General features: G+C 40.7%; 1 protein-coding gene across 1 annotated transcript in view; it reads right to left on the bottom strand.

Moving 5' to 3' along the window:
- The window catches only part of LOC137528472 (E3 ubiquitin-protein ligase TRIM39-like), a 59,476-nt gene extending 40,073 nt beyond the window's left edge, over positions 1 to 19,403 (bottom strand). Inside the window, exon 1 of the mRNA XM_068249761.1 lies at positions 19,372 to 19,403. The gene's annotated coding sequence lies outside the window, so the exon portion shown is untranslated. The remainder of the gene's footprint in view (positions 1 to 19,371) is intronic.
- Between the last annotated feature and the right edge of the window lie 8,063 nt (positions 19,404 to 27,466).

The raw sequence follows: 27,466 nt of genomic DNA, 5'->3' as shown, positions 1-27,466 counted from the left end.
AATATTGTATGATATCTTTTCATGGGACAGCACTGCAGATGTGACACTGTGATACAATGTAAAGCAGTCAGTGTACAGCTTGTATAACAGTGTAATATTGTATGATATCTTCTCATGGGACAGCACTGCAGATGTGGCACTGTGATACAATGTAAAGCAGTCAGTGTACAGCTTGTATAACAGTGTAAATATTGTATGATATCTTCTCATGGGACAGCACTGCAGATGTGACACTGTGATACAATGTAAAGCAGTCAGTGTACAGGTTGTATAACAGTGTAACTATTGAATGATATATTCTCATGGAACAACACTGAAGATGTGACACTGTGATACAATGTAAAGCAGTCGGTGTACAGCTTGTATAACAGTGTAAATATTGTATGATATCTTCTCATGGGACAGCACGGCAAATGTGACGCTGTGACACAATGTAAAGCAGTCAGTGTATAGCTTGCATAACAGTGTAATATTGTATGATATCTTCTCATGGGACAACACTGCAGATGTGACACTGTGATACAATGTAAAGCAGTCAGTGTACAGCTTGTATAACAGTGTAATATTGTATGATCTCTTCTCATGGGACAGCACTGCAGATGTGACGCTGTGATTCAATGTAAAGCAGTCAGTGTACAGCTTGTATAACAGTGTAATATTGTATGATATCTTCTCATGGGACAACACTGTAGATGTGATGCTGTGATACAATGTAAAGTAGTCAGTGTACAGCTTCTATAATTGTGTAATATTGTATGATCTCTTCTCATGGGACAGCACTGCAAATGTGACACTGTGATACAATGTAAAGCGGTCAGTGTACAGCTTGTATAACAGTGTAAATATTGTATGATCTCTTCTCATGGGACAACACTGTAGATGTGATGCTGTGATACAATGTAAAGTAGTCAGTGTACAGCTTCTATAATTGTGTAATATTGTATGATCTCTTCTCATGGGACAGCACTGCAAATGTGACACTGTGATACAATGTAAAGCGGTCAGTGTACAGCTTGTATAACAGTGTAAATATTGTATGATCTCTTCTCATGGGACAACACTGTAGATGTGATGCTGTGATACAATGTAAAGCAGTCAGTGTACAGCTTGTATAACAGTGTAATATTGTATGATATCTTCTCATGGGACAGCACTGCAGATGTGACACTGTGATACAATGTAAAGCGGTCAGTGTACAGCTTGTATAACAGTGTAAATATTGTATGATCTATTCTCATGGGACAACACTGTAGATGTGATGCTGTGATACAATGTAAAGCAGTCAGTGTACAGCTTATATAACAGTGTAAATATTGTATGATATCTTCTCATGGGACAACACTGTAGATGTGATGCTGTGATACAATGTAAAGCAGTCAGTGTACAGTTTGTATAACAGTGTAATATTGTATGATATCTTTTCATGGGACAGCACTGCAGATGTGACACTGTGATACAATGTAAAGCGGTCAGTGTGCAGCTTGTATAACAGTGTAAATATTGTATGATATCTTTTCATGGGACAGCACTGCAGATGTGACACTGTGATACAATGTAAAGCAGTCAGTGTACAGCTTGTATAACAGTGTAATATTGTATGATATCTTCTCATGGGACAGCACTGCAGATGTGGCACTGTGATACAATGTAAAGCAGTCAATGTACAGCTTGTATAACAGTGTAAATATTGTATGATATCTTCTCATGGGACAGCACTGCAGATGTGACACTGTGATACAATGTAAAGCAGTCAGTGTACAGGTTGTATAACAGTGTAACTATTGAATGATATATTCTCATGGAACAACACTGAAGATGTGACGCTGTGATACAATGTAAGGCAGTCAGTGTACAGCTTGTATAACAGTGTACATATTGTATGATATCTTCTCATGGGACAGCACTGCAGATGTGACACTGTGATACAATGTAAAGCAGTCAGTGTACAGCTTGTATAACAGTGTAATATTGTATGATATCTTCTCATGGGACAGCACTGCAGATGTGGCACTGTGATACAATGTAAAGCAGTCGGTGTACAGCTTGTATAACAGTGTAAATATTGTATGATATCTTCTCATGGGACAGCACTGCAAATGTGACGCTGTGACACAATGTAAAGCAGTCAGTGTATAGCTTGCATAACAGTGTAATATTGTATGATATCTTCTCATGGGACAACACTGCAGATGTGACACTGTGATACAATGTAAAGCAGTCAGTGTACAGCTTGTATAACAGTGTAATATTGTATGATCTCTTCTCATGAGACAGCACTGCAGATGTGACGCTGTGATACAATGTAAAGCAGTCAGTGTACAGCTTGTATAACAGTGTAATATTGTATGATATCTTCTCATGGGACAGCACTGCAAATGTGGCACTGTGATACAATGTAAAGCAGTCAGTGTACAGGTTGTATAACAGTGTAACTATTGTATGATATATTCTCATGGAACAACACTGAAGATGTGACACTGGGATACAATGTAAGGCAGTCAGTGTACAGCTTGTATAACAGTGTACATATTGTATGATATCTTCTCATGGGACAGCACTGCAGATGTGACACTGATACAATGTAAAGCAGTCAGTGTACAGCTTGTATAACAGTGTGGATATTGTATAATATCTTCTCATGTGACAACACTGCAGATGTGACACTGTGATACAATGTAAAGCAGTCAGAGTACAGCTTGTATAACAGTGTAATATTGTATGCTATCTTATCATGGGACAACACTACAGATGTGACACTGTGATACAATGTAAAGCAGTCAGTGTACAGCTTGTATAACAGTGTAATATTGTATGATATCTTCTCATGAGACAGCACTGCAGATGTGACACTGTGATACAATGTAAAGCAGTCAGTGTACAGCTTGTATAACAGCGTAATATTGTATGATATCTTCTCATGGGACAGCACTGCAGATGTGACACTGTGATACAATGTAAAGCAGTCAGTGTACAGCTTGTATAACAGTGTAAATATTGTAAGATACAGTATCTTCTCATGGGACAGCACTGCAGATGTGACGCTGTGATACAATGTAAAGCAGTCAGTGTACAGCTTGTATAACAGAGTAAATATTGTATGATATCTTCTCATGGGACAGCACTGCAGATGTGACGCTGCAACACAATGTAAAGCAGTCAGTGTACAGCTTGTATAGCAGTGTAAATATTGTATTATATCTTCTCATGGGACAACACTGCAGATGTTACACTGTGATACAATGTAAAGCAGTCAGTGTACAGCTTGTATAACAGTGTAAATATTGTATTATATCTTCTCATGGGACAACACTGCAGATGTGACACTGTGATACAATGTAAAGCAGTCAGTGTACAGCTTGTATAACAGTGTAAATATTGTATGATATCTTCTCATGGGACAACACTGCAGATGTGACACTGTGATACAATGTAAAGCAGTCAGTGTACAGCTTGTATAACAGTGTAAATATTGTATAATATCTTCTCATGGGACAACACTGCAGATGTGACACTGTGATAGAATGTAAAGCAGTCAGAGTACAGCTTGTATAACAGTGTAATATTGTATGCTATCTTATCATGGGACAACACTACAGATGTGACACTGTGATACAATGTAAAGCAGTCAGTGTACAGTAGTGTTGGGCGAACAGTGTTCGCCACTGTTCGGGTTCTGCAGAACATCACCCTGTTCGGGTGATGTTCGAGTTCGGCCGAACACCTGGTGGTGTTCGGCCAAACTGTTCGGGGTTCGCCCGAACTGCAGAATGCATGGCCGAACATGGCCGAACAGGGCCCCTGTTCGGCCGAACAGGGCCCTGTTCGGCCGAATACTGCCCCCCTATGCCCCCTATGGGGTCGCAGGCATAAGGGGGGAGCATGCCCCGATCGCGGGGGGGGTCGGAAATTCCCCCCACCCCCTCCGCTAGCGCTCCCCCCTCTGCCCGCTTCCCCATACAAAAAGTTTGAAACAAGTTCAATAGTACCTGGGCTGGTGGCACTGGCTGGCAGTGGAGTGAGGAGGAGTCCGAGTAGCAGAGTGACGTTGAGGCCGGGCAGCGGGCGGTTCAGCGCTAGTACCCTTGTGGTACTTCCGCCCTTTCTCTGACCTCACGTCCTCTGCATACGAGGGTACGCATCACGCGTACCCTCGTATGCGTCATCACGCAGAGGACGTGAGGTCAGAGAAAGGGCGGAAGTACCACAAGGGTACTAGCGCTGAACCGCCCGCTGCCCGGCCTCAACGTCACTCTGCTACTCGGACTCCTCCTCCTCCTCACTCCACTGCCAGCCAGTGCCACCAGCCCAGGTACTATTGAACTTGTTTCAAACTTTTTGTATGGAGAAGCGGGCAGAGGGGGGAGCGCTAGCGGAGGGGGTGGGGGGAATTTCCGACCCCCCCCGCGACCGGGGCATGCTCCCCCCTTATGCCTGCGACCCCATAGGGCCCCCAAAATGGGCATGTTCGGGGGTCCCATTGACTCCCATTGAGTTCGGCGTTCGGGCCGAACATGCCGAACATCTGGCCCATGTTCGGCCTGTTCGGCCCGAACCCGAACATCCAGGTGTTCGCCCAACACTAGTGTACAGCTTGTATAACAGCGTAATATTGTATGATATCTTCTCATGGGACAACACTGCAGGTGTGACACTGTGATACAATGTAAAGCAGTCAGAGTACAGCTTGTATAACAGTGTAATATTGTATGATATCTTATCATGGGACAACACTACAGATGTGACACTGTGATACAATGTAAAGCAGTCAGTGTACAGCTTGTATAACAGCGTAATATTGTATGATATCTTCTCATGGGACAGCACTGCAGATGTGACGCTGTGATACAATGTAAAGCAGTCAGTGTACAGCTTGTATAACAGTGTAAATATTGTATGATATCTTCTCATGGGACAGCACTACAGATGTGACGCTGTGACACAATGTAAAACAGTCAGTGTACAGCTTGTATAGCAGTGTAAATATTGTATTATATCTTCTCATGGGACAACACTGCAGATGTGACACTGTGATACAATGTAAAGCAGTCAGTGTACAGCTTGTATAACAGTGTAAATATTGTATTATATCTTCTCATGGGACAACACTGCAGATGTGACACTGTGATACAATGTAAAGCAGTCAGTGTACATCTTGTATAACAGTGTAAATATTGTATGATATCTTCTCGTGGGACAACACTGCAGATGTGACACTGTGATACAATGTAAAGCAGTCAGTGTACAGCTTGTATAACAGTGTAATATTGTATGATATCTTCTCATGGGACAGCACTGCAGATGTGACACTGTGACACAATGTAAAGCAGTCAGTGTACAGCTTGTATAACAGTGTAAATATTGTATGATATCTTCTCATAGGACTGCACTGCAGATGTGACACATAATGTAAAGCAGTCAGTGTACAGCTTGTATAACAGTGTAATATTGTATGATATCTTTTCATGGGACAGCACTGCAGATGTGGCACTGTGATACAATGTAAAGCAGTCAGTGTATAGCTTCTATAACAGTGTAATACTGTATGATATCTCTTCATGGGACAGCACTGCAGATGTGACACTGTGATACAATGTAAAGCGGTCAGTGTACAGCTTGTATAACAGTGTAAATATTGTATGATCTATTCTCATGGGACAACACTGTAGATGTGATGCTGTGATACAATGTAAAGCAGTCAGTGTACAGCTTGTATAACAGTGTAATATTGTATGATATCTTTTCATGGGACAGCACTGCAGATGTGACACTGTGATACAATGTAAAGCAGTCAGTGTACAGCTTATATAACAGTGTAAATATTGTATGATATCTTCTCATGGGACAACACTGTAGATGTGATGCTGTGATACAATGTAAAGCAGTCAGTGTACAGCTTGTATAACAGTGTAAATATTGTATGATATCTTCTCATGGGACAGCACTGCAGATGTGACACTGTGATACAATGTAAAGCGGTCAGTGTACAGCTTGTATAACAGTGTAAATATTGTATGATATCTTTTCATGGGACAGCACTGCAGATGTGACACTGTGATACAATGTAAAGCAGTCAGTGTACAGCTTGTATAACAGTGTAATATTGTATGATATCTTCTCATGGGACAGCACTGCAGATGTGGCACTGTGATACAATGTAAAGCAGTCAGTGTACAGCTTGTATAACAGTGTAAATATTGTATGATATCTTCTCATGGGACAGCACTGCAGATGTGACACTGTGATACAATGTAAAGCAGTCAGTGTACAGGTTGTATAACAGTGTAACTATTGAATGATATATTCTCATGGAACAACACTGAAGATGTGACGCTGTGATACAATGTAAGGCAGTCAGTGTACAGCTTGTATAACAGTGTACATATTGTATGATATCTTCTCATGGGACAGCACTGCAGATTAGACACTGTGATACAATGTAAAGCAGTCAGTGTACAGCTTGTATAACAGTGTAATATTGTATGATATCTTCTCATGGGACAGCACTGCAGATGTGGCACTGTGATACAATGTAAAGCAGTCGGTGTACAGCTTGTATAACAGTGTAAATATTGTATGATATCTTCTCATGGGACAGCACGGCAAATGTGACGCTGTGACACAATGTAAAGCAGTCAGTTTATAGCTTGCATAACAGTGTAATATTGTATGATATCTTCTCATGGGACAACACTGCAGATGTGACACTGTGATACAATGTAAAGCAGTCAGTGTACAGCTTGTATAACAGTGTAATATTGTATGATATCTTCTCATGGGACAACACTGTAGATGTGATGCTGTGATACAATGTAAAGTAGTCAGTGTACAGCTTCTATAATTGTGTAATATTGTATGATCTCTTCTCATGGGACAGCACTGCAAATGTGACACTGTGATACAATGTAAAGCGGTCAGTGTACAGCTTGTATAACAGTGTAAATATTGTATGATCTCTTCTCATGGGACAACACTGTAGATGTGATGCTGTGATACAATGTAAAGCAGTCAGTGTACAGCTTGTATAACAGTGTAATATTGTATGATATCTTCTCATGGGACAGCACTGCAGATGTGACACTGTGATACAATGTAAAGCAGTCAGTGTACAGCTTGTATAACAGTGTAATATTGTATGATATCTTTTCATGGGACAGCACTGCAGATGTGACACTGTGATGCAATGTAAAGCAGTCAGTGTACAGCTTCTATAACAGTGTAATATTGTATGATATCTCTTCATGGGACAGCACTGCAGATGTGACACTGTGATACAATGTAAAGCGGTCAGTGTACAGCTTGTATAACAGTGTAAATATTGTATGATCTATTCTCATGGGACAACACTGTAGATGTGATGCTGTGATACAATGTAAAGCAGTCAGTGTACAGCTTATATAACAGTGTAAATATTGTATGATATCTTCTCATGGGACAACACTGTAGATGTGATGCTGTGATACAATGTAAAGCAGTCAGTGTACAGTTTGTATAACAGTGTAATATTGTATGATATCTTTTCATGGGACAGCACTGCAGATGTGACACTGTGATACAATGTAAAGCGGTCAGTGTGCAGCTTGTATAACAGTGTAAATATTGTATGATATCTTTTCATGGGACAGCACTGCAGATGTGACACTGTGATACAATGTAAAGCAGTCAGTGTACAGCTTGTATAACAGTGTAATATTGTATGATATCTTCTCATGGGACAGCACTGCAGATGTGGCACTGTGATACAATGTAAAGCAGTCAGTGTACAGCTTGTATAACAGTGTAAATATTGTATGATATCTTCTCATGGGACAGCACTGCAGATGTGACACTGTGATACAATGTAAAGCAGTCAGTGTACAGCTTGTATAACAGTGTAATATTGTATGATATATTCTCATGGAACAACACTGAAGATGTGACGCTGTGATACAATGTAAGGCAGTCAGTGTACAGCTTGTATAACAGTGTACATATTGTATGATATCTTCTCATGGGACAGCACTGCAGATGTGACACTGTGATACAATGTAAAGCAGTCAGTGTACAGCTTGTAAAAGAGTGTAATATTGTATGATATCTTCTCATGGGACAGCACTGCAGATGTGGCACTGTGATACAATGTAAAGCAGTCGGTGTACAGCTTGTATAACAGTGTAAATATTGTATGATATCTTCTCATGGGACAGCACTGCAAATGTGACGCTGTGACACAATGTAAAGCAGTCAGTGTATAGCTTGCATAACAGTGTAATATTGTATGATATCTTCTCATGGGACAACACTGCAGATGTGACACTGTGATACAATGTAAAGCAGTCAGTGTACAGCTTGTATAACAGTGTAATATTGTATGATCTCTTCTCATGGGACAGCACTGCAGATGTGACGCTGTGATACAATGTAAAGCAGTCAGTGTACAGCTTGTATAACAGTGTAATATTGTATGATATCTTCTCATGGGACAGCACTGCAAATGTGGCACTGTGATACAATGTAAAGCAGTCAGTGTACAGGTTGTATAACAGTGTAACTATTGTATGATATATTCTCATGGAACAACACTGAAGATGTGACACTGGGATACAATGTAAGGCAGTCAGTGTACAGCTTGTATAACAGTGTACATATTGTATGATATCTTCTCATGGGACAGCACTGCAGATGTGACACTGATACAATGTAAAGCAGTCAGTGTACAGCTTGTATAACAGTGTGGATATTGTATAATATCTTCTCATGTGACAACACTGCAGATGTGACACTGTGATACAATGTAAAGCAGTCAGAGTACAGCTTGTATAACAGTGTAATATTGTATGCTATCTTATCATGGGACAACACTACAGATGTGACACTGTGATACAATGTAAAGCAGTCAGTGTACAGCTTGTATAACAGTGTAATATTGTATGATATCTTCTCATGAGACAGCACTGCAGATGTGACACTGTGATACAATGTAAAGCAGTCAGTGTACAGCTTGTATAACAGCGTAATATTGTATGATATCTTCTCATGGGACAGCACTGCAGATGTGACACTGTGATACAATGTAAAGCAGTCAGTGTACAGCTTGTATAACAGTGTAAATATTGTAAGATACAGTATCTTCTCATGGGACAGCACTGCAGATGTGACGCTGTGATACAATGTAAAGCAGTCAGTGTACAGCTTGTATAACAGAGTAAATATTGTATGATATCTTCTCATGGGACAGCACTGCAGATGTGACGCTGCAACACAATGTAAAGCAGTCAGTGTACAGCTTGTATAGCAGTGTAAATATTGTATTATATCTTCTCATGGGACAACACTGCAGATGTGACACTGTGATACAATGTAAAGCAGTCAGTGTACAGCTTGTATAACAGTGTAAATATTGTATTATATCTTCTCATGGGACAACACTGCAGATGTGACACTGTGATACAATGTAAAGCAGTCAGTGTACAGCTTGTATAACAGTGTAAATATTGTATGATATCTTCTCATGGGACAACACTGCAGATGTGACACTGTGATACAATGTAAAGCAGTCAGTGTACAGCTTGTATAACAGTGTAAATATTGTATAATATCTTCTCATGGGACAACACTGCAGATGTGACACTGTGATAGAATGTAAAGCAGTCAGAGTACAGCTTGTATAACAGTGTAATATTGTATGCTATCTTATCATGGGACAACACTACAGATGTGACACTGTGATACAATGTAAAGCAGTCAGTGTACAGCTTGTATAACAGTGTAATATTGTATGATATTTTCTCATGGAATAACACTGCAGATGTGACACTGTGATACAATGTAAAGCAGTCAGTGTACAGCTTGTATAACAGCGTAATATTGTATGATATCTTCTCATGGGACAACACTGCAGGTGTGACACTGTGATACAATGTAAAGCAGTCAGAGTACAGCTTGTATAACAGTGTAATATTGTATGATATCTTATCATGGGACAACACTACAGATGTGACACTGTGATACAATGTAAAGCAGTCAGTGTACAGCTTGTATAACAGCGTAATATTGTATGATATCTTCTCATGGGACAGCACTGCAGATGTGACGCTGTGATACAATGTAAAGCAGTCAGTGTACAGCTTGTATAACAGTGTAAATATTGTATGATATCTTCTCATGGGACAGCACTGCAGATATGACGCTGTGACACAATGTAAAACAGTCAGTGTACAGCTTGTATAGCAGTGTAAATATTGTATTATATCTTCTCATGGGACAACACTGCAGATGTGACACTGTGATACAATGTAAAGCAGTCAGTGTACAGCTTGTATAACAGTGTAAATATTGTATGATATCTTCTCGTGGGACAACACTGCAGATGTGACACTGTGATACAATGTAAAGCAGTCAGTGTACAGCTTGTATAACAGTGTAATATTGTATGATATCTTCTCATGGGACAGCACTGCAGATGTGACACTGTGACACAATGTAAAGCAGTCAGTGTACAGCTTGTATAACAGTGTAAATATTGTATGATATCTTCTCATAGGACTGCACTGCAGATGTGACACATAATGTAAAGCAGTCAGTGTACAGCTTGTATAACAGTGTAATATTGTATGATATCCTCTCATGGGACAGCACTGCAGATGTGACACTGTGATACAATGTAAAGCAGTCAGTGTACAGCTTGTATAACAGTGTAAATATTGTATGATATCTTCTCATGGGACAGCACTGCCGATGTGACGCTGTGATACAATGTAAAGCAGTCAGTGTACAGCTTGTATAACAGTGTCAATATTGTATGATATCTTCTCATGGGACAACACTGCAGATGTGACTCTGTGATACAATGTAAAGCAGTCAGTGTACAGCTTGTATAACAGTGTAAATATTGTATGATATCTTCTCATGGGACAGCACTGCAGATGTGACACTGTGATACATTGTAAAGCAGTCAGTGTACAGCTTGTATAACAGTGTAATATTGTATGATATCTTCTCATGGGACAGCACTGCAGATGTGACACTGTGATAGATTGTAAAGCAGTCAGTGTACAGCTTGTATAACAGTGTAAATATTGTTTGATATCTTCTCATGGGACAGCACTGCATATGTGACACTGTGATACAATGTAAAGCAGTCAGTGTACAGCTTGTATAACAGTATAATATTGTATGATATCTTCTCATGGGTCAGCACTGCAAATGTGACGCTGTGATACAATGTAAAGCAGTCAGTGTACAGCTTGTATAACAGTGTAAATATTGTATGATATCTTCTCATGGGATAGCACTGCATATGTGACACTGTGATACAATGTAAAGCAGCCAGTGTACAGCTTGTATAACAGTGTAATATTGTATGATATCTTCTCATGGGACAGCACTGCAGATGTGACTCTGTGATACAATGTAAAGCAGTCAGTGTACAGCTTGTATAACCGTGTAAATATTGTATGATATCTTCTCATGGGACAACACTGCAGATGTGACGCTGTGATACAATGTAAAGCAGTCAGTGTACAGCTTGTATAACAGTGTAATATTGTATGATATCTTCTCATGGGACAACACTGCAGATGTGACACTGTAATACAATGTAAAGCAGTCAGTGTACAGCTTGCATAACAGTGTAATATTGTATGATATCTTCTCATGGGACAACACTGCAGATGTGACGCTGTGATACAATGTAAAGCAGTCAGTGTACAGCTTGTATAACAGTGTATATATTGTATGATATCTTCTCATGGGACAGCACTGCAGATGTGACACTGTGATACAATGTAAAGCAGTCAGTGTACAGCTTGTATAACAGTGTAAATATTGTATGATATCTTCTCATGGGACAGCACTGCAGATGTGACGCTGTGATACAATGTAAAGCAGTCGGTGTACAGCTTGTATAACAGTGTAAATATTGTATGATATCTTCTCATGGGACAGCACTGCAGATGTGACACTGTGATACATTGTAAAGCAGTCAGTGTACAGCTTGTATAACAGTGTAAATATTGTATGATATCTTCTCATGGGACAGCACTGCAGATGTGATGCTGTGATACAATGTAAAGCAGTCAGTGTACAGCTTGTATAACAGTGTAAATATTGTATGATATCCTCTCATGGGACAACACTGCAGATGTGACACTGTAATACAATGTAAAGCAGTCAGTGTACAGCTTGCATAACAGTGTAATATTGTTTGATATCTTCTCATGGGACAGCACTGCAGATGTGACACTGTGACACAATGTAAAGCAGTCAGTGTACAGCTTGTATCACAGTGTAAATATTGTATGATATCCTCTCATGGGACAACACTGCAGATGTGACACTGTAATACAATGTAAAGCGGTCAGTTTACAGCTTGTATAACAGTGTAATTATTGTATGATATCTTCTCATGGGACAGCACTGCAGATGTGACACTGTGATACAATGTAAAGCAGTCAGTGTACAGCTTGTATCACAGTGTAAATATTGTATGATATCCTCTCATGGGACAACACTGCAGATGTGACACTGTAATACAATGTAAAGCAGTCAGTGTACAGCTTGCATAACAGTGTAATATTGTATGATATCTTCTCATGTGACAGCACTGCAGATGTGACACTGTGATACAATGTAAAGCAGTCAGTGTACAGCTTGTATAACAGTGTAAATATTGTATGATATCTTCTCATGGGACAGCACTGCAGATGTGACACTGTGATACAATGTAAAGCAGTCAGTGTACAGCTTGTATAACAGTGTAAATATTGTATGATATCTTCTCATGGGACAGCACTGCAGATGTGACACTGTAATACAATGTAAAGCAGTCAGTGTACAGCTTGCATAACAGTGTAATATTGTATGACATCTTCTCATGGGACAGCACTGCAGATGTGACGCTGTGATACAATGTAAAGCAGTCAGTGTACAGCTTGTATAACAGTGTAAATATTGTATGATATCTTCTCATGGGACAGCACTGCAGATGTGACACTGTAATACAATGTAAAGCAGTCAGTGTACAGCTTGCATAACAGTGTAATATTGTATGACATCTTCTCATGGGACAGCACTGCAGATGTGACACTGTGATACAATGTAAAGCAGTCAGTGTACAGCTTGCATAACAGTGTAATATTGTATGACATCTTCTCATGGGACAGCACTGCAGATGTGACACTGTAATACAATGTAAAGCAGTCAGTGTACAGCTTGCATAACAGTGTAATATTGTATGACATCTTCTCATGGGACAGCACTGCAGATGTGACACTGTCATACAATGTAAAGCATTCAGTGTACAGCTTGTATAACAGTGTAATATTGTATGATATCTTCTCATGTGACAGCACTGCAGATGTGACACTGTGATACAATGTAAAGCAGTCAGTGTACAGCTTGTATAACAGTGTAAATATTGTATGATATCTTCTCATGGGACAGCACTGCAGATGTGACACTGTGATACAATGTAAAGCAGTCAGTGTACAGCTTGTATAACAGTGTAAATATTGTATGATATCTTCTCATGGGACAGCACTGCAGATGTGACACTGTGATACAATGTAAAGCAGTCAGTGTACAGCTTGTATAACAGTGTAAATATTGTATGATATCTTCTCATGGGACAGCACTGCAGATGTAACACTGTGATACAATGTAAAGCAGTCAGTGTACAGCTTGTATAACAGTATAATATTGTATGATATCTTCTCATGGGACAGCACTGCAGATGTAATGCTGTGATACAATGTAAAGCAGTCAGTGTACAGCTTGCATAACAGTGTAATATTGTATGATATCTTCTCATGGGACAACACTGCAGATGTGACACTGTGATACAATGTAAAGCAGTCAGTGTACAGTTTGTATAACAGTGTAATATTGTATGATATCTTCTCATGGGACAACACTGCAGATGTGACACTGTGATACAATGTAAAGCAGTCAGTGTACAGTTTGTATAACAGTGTAATATTGTATGATATCTTCTCATGGGACAACACTGCAGATGTGACACTGTGATACAATGTAAAGCAGTCAGTGTACAGTTTGTATAACAGTGTAATATTGTATGATATCTTCTCATGGGACAACACTGCAGATGTGACACTGTGATACAATGTAAAGCAGTCAGTGTACAGCTTGCATAACAGTGTAATATTGTATGATATCTTCTCATGGGACAACACTGCAGATGTGACACTGTGATACAATGTAAAGCAGTCAGTGTACAGTTTGTATAACAGTGTAAATACTGTATGATATCTTCTCATGGGACAACACTGCAGATGTGACACTGTGATACAATGTAAAGCAGTCAGTGTACGGCTTGTATAACAGTGTAAATATTGTATGACATCTTCTCATGGGACAAGGCCACAAAAAGAACCCCCCCAACCCAGCCAGTATGTGTCGCACACATAATTTAAAAGATCAAAAATTGACCACACCTAAAGTTAGCAAAAGTATGAAAATTTATTAATGAATATAGATATCTTCTAGAATTTGTCTACAAAAACATGAGTCAGTGGATGTCATACCGGCCGCAAGATGCGTCCACATTACCCATCCCATCAATAAAACAACAGTTGGCCTCAATGCGGATCACACTGGCATCCTCAAGACCTCTAATAACCCATGTGAGATGCGCTTGGTCAAACCAATAGGCCATATGGCCAAGCAAAATCAGTCAAAAAATCTCACACAGAGGTCAGGAAAAAGAATTGAAACCAGTGTGAACCCGCACATAAGGCCGCCAAGCCAGCCATAAACATACAGCACAATCAGCAGTTCATTCACACATCTGGGTCCATTCAGAGAACCAATAATATGATAGTCCTATGCCAGCATACAACTAGCAATAGGCGACTTCAATGGTACCATCTGAAAAAAGCTTAAGTCAATCTTGAAAAAAAAAAAAAACTTTTATATAGCATGCTATTCAAAAAATAGTTCCATCATATCCTGGATAGATATTCCTATTTCAATTGTAGAGGTGGCATCAAAGAATGCATTCAAGTGGTATCTTCGCTGCACCAGCTAAACTCCTGTTACTCGTATCCACTTATAAGCTCCTTATGGTATTTGTGCCACATATGGTGCTATAGATCACAAGATACAGCCACTGCATGTATCAATAAGGTACTATCAACAGTCACTTAGCCATAACAGGTATCTGCACAGCAAAGTTCAATGTCCCCCTGTCCACTCGCAACAGGGATCTCCACATCTAATATATCCAGAATTGAAGCGTATACTTATCAGATTTGCTGTATTTTTCCTCTCAACCAAGTTCACTGGGCCCAGGTAGAATGTATCATCCAATGATGCTAATCCCACGCTGGCATGGCGGCCTAGCGTGCGGATGTAGTAGTCAGATGCGCTAATGCATTTCGCCCCGCCCCCGGAGCTTCGCCAGAGCGTGTATCACGTGATTCCGCATGGGTTCCGTATTTATAGCCGTATAGCGTGACGTAATTCCGTATGTTACGTAATTCCGTATAGATTCCGTATGGGTACACGTAATTCCGTATCGATTCCGTATTTCCAGAAAGACATATCACCATCTAGTGGTCAAAAAGGTTAGCACATCTTAGTTTTTCAATAACGGAAATTCAGCTCCATCTTGTGGAAGTCTTGCTAAATACACTTATAAATTAGATGGAAACTGTTTTTATCGATCAATAACCCTATATACAGTGCCAAACCTAACCCACACATGAATCTACACATTTTAGTGGTTCTCATTATTTTAGAAATCCAATCATACATCAGTCACGAAATAAATTTATACCATGGCCATAGAACCCCGCCACATGAAAGCCGAAGGTCCCCTCTAAAGCACACAATCCCAACGTAGGACAATCCTACAAACATTACAAAAATACCTTTAGATTCAAATCAGTATTAAGACCCTTAGGGCTCAAGGTATCCAACACATAAATCCAGTAACTCTCCTTTTTAAATAACTGAACATCAGTATTGGCATATCTAGTACTAGGGTTCAAGTGATAGATAGCCTTTACCCTTAAATTTGAAGGGTCTGCATTATGATACTCCAAAAAATGCAACGCAACTGGAGTTTTTTCTTTTCCAGCATTTTCCTCTTTACCTGCATCCACAATATTTCTAACATGTTCCTGTATGCGTGATCTCATCTCCCGCTTTGTCTTGCCAATATAGAATTTTCCACATGGGCAAGTTAGTTGATACACTACATTTTTGGTTTTACAGGTCATGGGATGCCTAATGTCATAAGTCTTTGTTCTAGATGAATTCACAAATGAATCAGTTACGTCCACTAGGGGGCATATAGAGCAATCATTACACCTATACATACCATTTTTTCGCTTGAGAAAAGTATGATGGGGAGTATGTTTAAGCTCAGAGGCAGTTAATAAATCTGCTAAGTTTTTATTACGTCTTGCTGTCAGTGTAGGTCTAGGTCCCACTATTTTTGCTAGTCTCTTGTCCCTTTCCAATATGGGCCAAAATCTATGCAATGTGTTCTTCAGTCTGCCCCAATGGGGTCCGTAGGTAGTGATCAGTCGTGGTGTAGAGCTACGGTTCTCTCTGTTCTTTTTTGTCAACAATGAATTTCGATCTGTTTTCAAAGCTCTATATAGGGCAGATTTTAATAATTTATGAGGATAGCCCCTAGCTCTAAGTCTTTCTTTTAGCTCATGGGCCTCGACCCTAAATCTCTGAATGTTACTACAATTCCTACGAAGTCTGAGGAACTGCCCTATAGGGACAGCTCTTTTTTGTGATTCAAGATGTGCACTATCATAGTGAAGCAGCAAATTACCTGCCGTTGGTTTACGATAAGTTGAAGTTGTCAAACTATTTCCTTCCTTATTAATAGTTACATCCAAAAATTCTATGGTTTGTTGATGCATTTTATATGTCAAATAGATATTATATTGATTGACATTTAAATTCTGAATAAACAGTTCCAAATCACTTTGACTCCCTGTCCACAACATAAAAATGTCATCCACATAGCGGAGCCATAGGGGGACGTACTCCCGGAAACGCGGGTCACCATAGACGATCTCCTCCTCCCATGCGCCCAAATGGAGACACGCGTATGCCGGAGAGCACGCCACCCCCCATGGCCACGCCTCTCCTCTGTCTATAATATTTTCCGTCAAACGAGAAAAAATTGTTGTCGAGAATAAATTTCAACATTTGGCCCACAAAATCATTGTGGGCCTCCTCACATGGATAATATTTGTACAGATATTTCTCCACAGCTCTTAGCCCCACTTCATTCGGAATAGACGTAAACAATGATTCAACATCCAGACCTACCAAGAATGCTGACTCAGGGACATGTACATTGTGTAATTTATCCAACAATTGCATTGTATCAAGAACAAATGACGGCAATCTCTCTACCATAGGCTTGAGTTTTAAATCAACATATTGAGCCACTTTTTCAGTTGGCGCATTAATTGCTGCAATTATAGGGCGGCCTGGAGGTCGTAAAATATTTTTATGAACTTTAGGTTGCATATATAGTACAGGCACTACAAATTGATCCACTGTCAAGGCCTTAAGTTCTCGCTCCGTAAGGACATTATCCAAATATCCCCACTGTAGTTTTTTATTAAGCTTTTCTTTAAGGTTAGTAAAAGGGTTGACCAATATACGTTCATAACATTCCCTATCATTGAGCTGGCGAAGGGCCTCTTCTAGGTACATCTCCCGCGGCCACAGCACTATATTATCTCCCTTGTCACTACGTTTTATTAGAATATCCTTCAAATTCTGTAATTTTTTAACGGACTGTCTTTCTCCCATTGTTAAATTATCGTACTCAAGGGCCATTTCTCCCCAGGAGGTAATTTCACTCATTAGACATTCATTAAAAGTTGATATATATTTATTTTGCTGGATAGAGGGCATATAAATTGATTTGGGACGCATATCTGTATGTAGTGGTAGTTCAACTAAACCCATCTCCTCTTCCTCCATCCCCTCAATCAGTTCAAAATCATCTATATCTGTTTGTCCCATCAGATCATAGTCCAGCCCCATTTCGTCATCTCGATAATACTTTTCTCTAAGTAGCACTTTTCTTAAGTATAATTGAATGTCCTTATAAATTTCAAACTGATGTACCATATTTGACGGACAAAATGTAAGACCCTTGTTCAGCAAGGATATATCATTTTTGTCTAAAACTATTTGGGACAGATTGATTATGTTGCCCTTATCATTAGAAGGATCATGATTATTGTTCAGTTCTACTTGTACTTGCTTCCTTTTTCCCCTTCTTGTCTTATGGGGGGATTTTTCTCTAAAAAAGCACTTTGACGTGTAACCACGCCCTCAGTTTTTCTTAGGATACCCTTCTGTTGATATGGGCGTTTTTTGCTGTGGCCGTGGGGAGAGGGACCCCCCCAGAGACCCCTCATCCTGCGATTCACCTGATGATGCCCAACTGATCCTACGCCATCGTGAACGGCTTCTACCACGTGGGGCTTGTTGAAAATCCATAAATACATTGCCTGTAGAGAAATCATCCACATCTCGCTGATATTTTTTCAATTTATTGGCCATGGGACAACACTGCAGATGTGACACTGTGATACAATGTAAAGCAGTCAGTGTACAGCTTGCATAACAGTGTAATGTTGTATGATATCTTCTCATGGGACAACACTGCAGATGTGACACTGTGATACAATGTAAAGCAGTCAGTGTACAGCTTGCATAACAGTGTAAATATTGTATGATATCTTCTCATGGGACAGCACTGCAGATGTGATGCTGTGATACAATGTAAAGCAGTCATTGTACAGCTTGTATAACGGTGTAAATATTGTATGATATCTTCTCATGGGACAACACTGCAGATGTGACACTGTGATACAATGTAAAGCAGTCAGTGTACAGCTTGTATAACAGTGTAAATAATGTATGATATCTTCTCATGGGACAGCACTGCAGATGTGACACTGTGATACAATGTAAAGCAGTCAGTGTGCAGCTCGTATAACAGTGTAAATATTGTATGATATCTTCTCATGGGACAGCACTGCAGATGTGACACTGTGATACAATGTAAAGCAGTCAGTGTGCAGCTCGTATAACAGTGTAAATATTGTATGATATCTTCTCATGGGACAGTGTAATGAAACGCGGAAAAGCCGCGGCCTAGCAAGGTGAGGTGGCTGTTTCCGCGTCCAGCAGGACGCCACAACGCGGAAAAAACGCTGCATGCCGCTCAGGCAGAGCGGCGGAATCCGCACTGGAAACGGCGGAATCCGCATTGGGAACGGCGGAATCCGCATTGGAGGCGGCTCCCGCACTTGGTTCACTAGATACATTGCAAGACAGTACTGGTGTGGCTGGGACTAATAGTCCACCAAGATTCAGACTTACACGCGCGCGAGCACAGAGGCAGAGTTTAAATAGCAGTTAGAAGGGAGTCGGCTGACCAGCTGGGTCAGCTGACAAATTCCACTGCTCTCATTGGACCAGCAATTAGGGAGGTCCTGGAAAGGTCCTAGAGTATATATACTGCTGGTTGTTCACTTGCTCTTTGTCTGGCGTTGCGATCACATATGTGGGAGCACCCAGATCTGTAGTCAGATCCATAAGTGTGCCGGGACCAGCTGGAGCTGTAATCCTACACTTAGCTAGATTTTGATAGCTAAAGTATTAGTTTGATTGTGATTATCTGTTATGACTTTTGCCTGCCTCGACTATTCTCCTGAACTCTGACCTTGTACCTCGTTATTTCTGATACTCTGCTGCCGAACCCCGGCTCGTACTTTGACTCCGCTTCTGCCTCCTGATTCTGTACCCCGATATATCTGATACCCCGTTGCTGAACCCTGCCTGTACTTTGACTCCGCCTCTGCCTCCTGATTTTGTACCCCAATATATCTGATACCCCGTTGCTGAACCCTGCCTGTACTTAGACTCCGCCTTTGCCTACTGAATTTGTACTTTATCTGTCCGTCTGTATACGACCTGTCTTGTCCGACCTCGAGAACCGACCTCACGTTTGGAGGCGGTTCCCCGTCCTGTTAGTGACACTTCCTCCTGAGTGTCACTCTCGGACTTCCCTTCCTACTGTCAGTCTGACTCCTCTGAGTTACTGTCGCACCAATCACTACACTCTACTCCGGTGAACAGAGGTTAGCTAGTATATTGGATTATCGGTGATACTGCAGATCACATATAATCTGGTATACGTCTGTATTTCCCGTGATACTGCAGATCACCGGTAATCAGACCTCTCTGTGCTTCACCGATCGTTACAGACAGCACTGCTGATGTGACACTGTGATACAATGTAAAGCAGTCAGTATACAGCTTGTATAACTGTGTAATATTGTATATCTTCTCATGGGACAACACTGCAGATGTGACACTGTGATACAATGTAAAGCAGTCAGTGTACAGCTTGTATAACAGTGTAATATTGTATGATATCTTCTCATGGGACAGCACTGCAGATGTGACACTGTGATACAATGTAAAGCAGTCAGTGTACAGCTTGTATAACAGTGTAAATATTGTGTGATATCTTCTCATGGGACAGCACTGCAGATGTGATGCTGTGATACAATGTAAAGCAGTCAGTGTACAGCTTGTATAGCAGTGTAAATATTGTGTGATATCTTCTCATGGGACAGCACTGCAGATGTGACACTGTGATACAATGTAAAGCAGTCAGTGTACAGCTTGTATAACAGTGTAATATTGTATGATATCTTCTCATGGGACAACACTGCAGATGTGACGCTGTGATACAATGTAAAGCAGTGTGCAGCTTGTATAACAGTGTAAATATTGTATGATATCTTCTCATGGGACAGCACTGCAGATGTGACACTGTGATACAATGTAAAGCAGTCAGTGTACAGCTTGTATAACAGTGTAAATATTGTATGATATCTTCTTATGGGACAGCCTTGCAGATGTGACACTGTGATACAATGTAAAGCAGTCAGTATACAGCTTGTATAACTGTGTAATATTGTATATCTTCTCATGGGACAACACTGCAGATGTGACACTGTGATACAATGTAAAGCAGTCAGTGTACAGCTTGTATAACAGTGTAATATTGTATGATATCTTCTCATGGGACAGCACTGCAGATGTGACACTGTGATACAATGTAAAGCAGTCAGTGTACAGCTTGTATAACAGTGTAAATATTGTGTGATATCTTCTCATGGGACAGCACTGCAGATGTGATGCTGTGATACAATGTAAAGCAGTCAGTGTACAGCTTGTATAGCAGTGTAAATATTGTGTGATATCTTCTCATGGGACAGCACTGCAGATGTGACACTGTGATACAATGTAAAGCAGTCAGTGTACAGCTTGTATAACAGTGTAATATTGTATGATATCTTCTCATGGGACAACACTGCAGATGTGACGCTGTGATACAATGTAAAGCAGTGTGCAGCTTGTATAACAGTGTAAATATTGTATGATATCTTCTCATGGGACAGCACTGCAGATGTGACACTGTGATACAATGTAAAGCAGTCAGTGTACAGCTTGTATAACAGTGTAAATATTGTATGATATCTTCTCATGGGACAACACTGCAGATGTGACACTGTGATACAATGTAAAGCAGTCAGTGTACAGCTTGTATAACAGTGTAATATTGTGTGATATCTTCTCATGGGACAGCACTGCAGATGTGACACTGTGATACAATGTAAAGCAGTCAGTGTATAGCTTGTATAACAGTGTAAATATTGTATGATATCTTCTCATGGGACAGCACTGCAGATGTGACACTGTGATACAATGTAAAGCAGTCAGTGTACAGCTTGTATAACAGTGTAATATTGTGTGATATCTTCTCATGGGACAGCACTGCAGATGTGACACTGTGATACAATGTAAAGCAGTCAGTGTACAGATTGTATAACAGTGTAATATTGTATGATATCTTCTCATGGGACAGCACTGCAGATGTGACACTGTGATACAATGTAAAGCAGTCAGTGTACAGCTTGTATAACAGTGTAATATTGTATGATATCTTCTCATGGGACAACACTGCAGATGTGACACTGTGATACAATGTAAAGCAGTCAGTGTACAGCTTGTATAACAGTGTAATATTGTGTGATATCTTCTCATGGGACAGCACTGCAGATGTGACGCTGTGATACAATGTAAAGCAGTCAGTGTACAGCTTGTATAACAGTGTAAATATTGTATCATATCTTCTCATGGGACAACACTGCAGATGTGACACTGTGACACAATGTAAAGCAGTCAGTGTACAGCTTGTATAACAGTGCAAATATTGCATGATATCTTCTCATGGGATAACCCTGCAGGTGTGACACTGTGATACAATGTAAAGCAGTCAGTGTACAGCTTGTATAACAGTGTAATATTGTGTGATATCTTCTCATGGGACAACACTGCAGATGTGACGCTGTGATACAATGTAAAGCAGCCAGTGTACAGATTGTATAATAGTGTAAATATTGTGTGATATCTTCTCATGGGACAGCACTGTATGTAACGATTGTGGAATTATCTCCGTGGTCAGCGCACAACTTGAACGCTGACACTGCGGAAACCCTCCACAAGCGCCTGGATAAGGGAACCCAGCTTTGGTGCAAATGCACCTGTAGAGAGGAATTCCAACCGGCAGATGGAGCTGTGGAGTACAGAGGAACACGGTCTCTGTACAACCACAGGTGCCAGATGGAGATTGCACGAGGTGAAGCAATACAGGGCAAGATAGCCACTCGAGAGAGAGTGAGCACAGAGACAGAATATATGTATGTCCACCAATCTAGTCGCCACCCGGCGACGGTTGACATACTACAAGCGAAGACCAAAGTGAGAAAGCAACTTTGTTCGCACCAGACAAAAGCTCTGGCCCACACTCCAGGAACATAGGTCAGAAGGATCCACCGCCTCTACCGCTAGGGCGAATGCGATCCAAACAGACAAACACATGGAGCAACCAGTAGCAACCGCTGCTCTGGCTTACACTCCAAGACAGAGTACAGAAGGATCCACTGCCTCTACCGCTAGGGCGAATGCGTAAATATTGTATGATATCTTCTCATGGGACAGCACTGCAGATTGTGACGGATTGCGGAGAAACCGCTGCGCCTTCTGACAGTCAGGCGGCGGTTTCCGCGCACAGAGCGGCGGTTTCTCCGCAGCAACATGAGTCTGGTTTTGCTGGACCTAGTAGTGCACACAGATGGAGAGCTACGCGCGCGCGCGCGAAGCAAGACAGGCTCTTTATACCAATAGGAGAAGGGTCAGCTGATCGAGGCGGTCAGCTGATCCCAGCTCAGTTGCTGATTGGTTGATGGGAGCTGGGTGGCGCTGGAGAGCGCTCCACTATATATATCTCTTTCTGTTCAGTTGCTGGTTGTCTGGCGTTGCGAATACTTATGTGTTAGCACTCAGACCTAGTCAGATCTTTCAGTGAGGTGGAACCAGGAGGACCTGGGAATCCACACTTAGCCAGTTTTCTGTGTATTATCTGTGTTATTCTTTAGACCAGTTCCAGGGTGTAGAGACCAAGGACCTCACACCTCAGACTAGGAATACTGTGTGTCATCTGTGTTATTCCTCAGGCTAGTTCCAGGGTGTAGAGACCAAGGACCTCACACCCAGACTAGGGAACTTGTGTTATCATTCTGTTATACATCAGGCTAGTTCCAGGGGTAGAGACCAAGGACCTCACACCCAGACTAGGGAACTTGTGTTATCATTCTGTTATACTTCAGGCTAGTTCCAGGGTGTAGACACCACGGACCTCACACCCAGACTAGGCATTGTTTGATATCTGTTATGACCTATTGCTTTCCTGACCACTCCTTTGCTCTTTGATTCGGTACCTTGCATTTCTGATATACTGTTGCCAAACCCTGCTTGCCTTGGATACTGAATCAGCTTACTGTTTTGTACTTTATCTGTCAGTGTGTTACCGACCCGGCCTGTCCGACCTTTCTGGCTGTTACCCACCCCTTGGGTACTCAGCCTCCCTGCAGGGGCCCTCTGCCTCATAGAGGGGGCACTGCTGCTAAACCAGTCAAAGTCTCCTTTCCCTGGAGTCTTTGTCTGCAGTAGAGTCTGTCTCTACTTATTGGACCACCTGCTAAACCGGTTGTCCAATTTCTACTGTTACACCAAACACTCACACGCTTCAGGTGTCCAGAGGTTAGCAATATATCTGATTATCGGTGATACTGCAGATCATCAATAATCAGGTATATATCTGCATTCTTGGTGATACTGCAGATCGCCAATAATCAGATTCTCTCTGCGTGCTGACACCGATCGTTACACAGATGTGACGCTGTGATACAATGTAAAGCAGTCAGTGAACAGCTTGTATAACAGTGTAAATATTGTATGATATCTTCTCATGGGACAGCACTGCAGATGTGACACTGTGATACAATGTAAAGCACTCAGTGTACAGCTTGTATAACAGTGTAAATATTGTATGATATCTTCTCATGGGACAGCACCGCAGATGTGACACTGTGATACAATGTAAAGCAGTCAGTGTACAGCTTGTATAACAGTGTAAATATTGTATGATATCTTCTCATGGGACAACACTGCAGATGTGACACTGTGATACAATGTAAAGCAGTCAGTGAACAGCTTGTATAACAGTGTAAATATTGTATATCTTCTCATGGGACAGCACCGCAGATGTTACACTGTGATACAATGTAAAGCAGTCAGTGTACAGCTTGTATAACAGTGTAAATATTGTATGATATCTTCTCATGGGACAGCACTGCAGATGTGACACTGCTACAATGTAAAGCAGTCAGTGTACAGCTTGTATAACAGTGTAAATATTGTATGATATCTTCTCATGGGACAGCTCTGCAGATGTGACACTGTGATACAATGTAAAGCAGTCAGTGTACAGCTTGTATAACAGTGTAAATATTGTATGATATCTTCTCATGGGACAACACTGCAGATGTGACGCTGTGATACAATGCAAAGCAGTCAGTGTACAGCTTGTATAACAGTGTAATATTGTATGATATCTTCTCATGGGACAGCCACGCAGATGTGACACTGTGATACAATGTAAAGCAGTCAGTGTACAGCTTGTATAACAGTGTAAATATTGTATGATATCTTCTCATGGGACAGCACTGCAGATGTGACACTGTGATACAATGTAAAGCAGTCAGTGTACAGCTTGTATAACAGTGTAATATAGTATGATATCTTCTCATGGGACAGCACTGCAGATGTGACACTGTGACAATGTAAAGCAGTCAGTGTACAGCTTGTATAGCAGTGTAAATATTGTATGATATCTTCTCATGGGACAACACTGCAGATGTGACACTGTGATACAATGTAAAGCAGTCAGTGTACAGCTTGTATAACAGTGTAAATATTGTGTGATATCTTCTCATGGGACAGCACTGCAGATGTGACACTGTGATACAATGTAAAGCAGTCAGTGTACAGCTTGTATAACAGTGTAATATTGTATGATATCTTCTCATGGGACAGCACTGCAGATGTGACACTGTGATACAATGTAAAGCAGTCAGTGTACAGCTTGTATAACAGTGTAATATTGTATGATATCTTCTCATGGGATAACACTGCAGATGTGACACTGTGATACAATGTAAAGCAGTCAGTGTACAGCTTGTATAACAGTGTAATATTGTATGATATCTTCTCATGGGATAACACTGCAGATGTGACACTGTGATACAATGTAAAGCAGTCAGTGTACAGCTTGTATAACAGTGTAATATTGTATGATATCGTCTCATGGGACAGCACTGCAGATGTGACACTGTGATACAATGTAAAGCAGTCAGTGTACAGCTTGTATAACAGTGTAAATATTGTATGATATCTTCTCATGGGACAGCACTGCAGATGTGACACTGTGATACAATGTAAAGCAGTCAGTGTACAGCTTGTATAACTGTGTAAATATTGTATCATATCTTCTCATGGGACAGCACTGCAGATGTGACACTGTGATACAATGTAAAGCAGTCAGTGTACAGCTTGTATAACAGTGTAAATATTGTATCATATCTTCTCATGGGACAGCACTGCAGATGTGACACTGTGATACAATGTAAAGCAGTCAGTGTACAGCTTGTATAACAGTGTAATATTGTATGATATCTTCTCATGGGACAGCACTGCAGATGTGACACTGTGATACAATGTAAAGCAGTCAGTGTACAGCTTGTATAACAGTGTAATATTGTATGATATCTTCTCATGGGATAACACTGCAGATGTGACACTGTGATACAATGTAAAGCAGTCAGTGTACAGCTTGTATAACAGTGTAATATTGTATGATATCTTCTCATGGGATAACACTGCAGATGTGACACTGTGATACAATGTAAAGCAGTCAGTGTACAGCTTGTATAACAGTGTAATATTGTATGATATCGTCTCATGGGACAGCACTGCAGATGTGACACTGTGATACAATGTAAAGCAGTCAGTGTACAGCTTGTATAACAGTGTAAATATTGTATGATATCTTCTCATGGGACAGCACTGCAGATGTGACACTGTGATACAATGTAAAGCAGTCAGTGTACAGCTTGTATAACAGTGTAAATATTGTATGATATCTTCTCATGGTACAGCACTGAAGATGTGACACTGTGATACAATGTAAAGCAGTCAGTGTACAGCTTGTATAACAGTGTAAATATTGTATGATATCTTCTCATGGGACAGCACTGCAGATGTGACCCTGTGATACAATGTAAAGCAGTCAGTGTACAGCTTGTATAACAGTGTAAATATTGTATGATATCTTCTCATGGGCCAGCACTGCAGATGTGACACTGTGACACAATGTAAAGCAGTCAGTGTACAGCTTGTATAACAGTGTTAATATTGTATGATATCTTCTCATGAGACAGCACTGCAGATGTGACCCTGTGATACAATGTAAAGCAGTCAGTGTACAGCTTGTATAACAGTGTAAATATTGTATGATATCTTCTCATGGGACAGCACTGCAGATGTGATGCTGTGATACAATGTAAAGCAGTCAGTGTACAGCTTGTATAACAGTGTGTATATATTGTATGATATCTTCTCATGGGACAGCACTGCTGATGTGACACTGTGATACAATGTAAAGCAGTCAGTGTACAGCTTGTATAACAGTGTAATATTGTATGATATCTTCTCATGGGACAGCACTGCAGATGTGACACTGTGATACAATGTAAAGCAGTCAGTGTACAGCTTGTATAACAGTATAATATTGTATGATATCTTCTCATGGGACAGCACTGCAGATGTGACACTGTGATACAATGTAAAGCAGTCAGTGTACAGCTTGTATAACAGTGTAATATTGTATGATATCTTCTCATGGGACAGCACTGCAGATGTGACACTGTGATACAATGTAAAGCAGTCAGTGTACAGCGTGTATAACAGTGTAAATATTGTATGATATCTTCTCATGGGA

This window comes from Hyperolius riggenbachi, chromosome 8 (assembly GCF_040937935.1).
Source record: "Hyperolius riggenbachi isolate aHypRig1 chromosome 8, aHypRig1.pri, whole genome shotgun sequence".
NCBI lineage: Eukaryota > Metazoa > Chordata > Amphibia > Anura > Hyperoliidae > Hyperolius > Hyperolius riggenbachi.
Note: the sequence above shows the minus strand (reverse complement) of the source record. Positions and strands in the feature narration are given on the sequence as shown.